The sequence below is a fragment of the Nothoprocta perdicaria genome, unplaced genomic scaffold, assembly GCF_003342845.1.
Source record: "Nothoprocta perdicaria isolate Ctin4 unplaced genomic scaffold, notPer1 scaffold_228, whole genome shotgun sequence".
NCBI lineage: Eukaryota > Metazoa > Chordata > Aves > Tinamiformes > Tinamidae > Nothoprocta > Nothoprocta perdicaria.
In genome coordinates, this window is record NW_020455450.1 from 1,018,553 (window position 1) to 1,019,174 (window position 622).

A 622-nucleotide genomic window follows, 5' to 3' on the forward strand; every position below is an offset into this window, starting at 1 on the left:
CACCATCCCCACCAGAAGCGACCAACCCGACTCCAAGGGAAAGCACCCTTGGATTAAACAGACCCACACCTGCAGATCTGCAAAGTGCACGGCGTGTGCTAGCAAGGTACAAATGCATAGGCACCAACAAACTGGGATTTCTCAGATGGATCCCAAGGTTTGGAGAACTTCTCATTTTTCCTTTCAGAGCTAGATAGGGAAAGATGTCACCGAGAATTTTGTTGCTGCTCTCTTCACATAAAAGGAGGCTGGGATGGGGGAGGCAAGGAGATTTTCACAATTACAGCTTTCGCGGGATTATTTGGTCTTGTTTTATCAAAACCAGATCCGCAGGATTATCAGTTCCCGTCTGGCTTGTTAGTTCCTTGTGAATTAATTACACCCTGTGCCATTTAATTTATTCCAGCGATTCAGGGCCAGCTGTTGGAATCCGTAATTTCCATCCCAACGCACGCCGCAGAAAGCGCTGTCAAAATCTCCATGCTCGCCTCCRAAGCCTCGAGCTCGCTGGGGAACGCAGGCGCCGCGCTTCCCTCCCGCGCTCCGAGCCCGGAGCGGCCGCGCGACCAGGAGCAGCAGCCGGGATGTCCCCACCACGGGGACCCCCCCGGCTCGTCCCTGC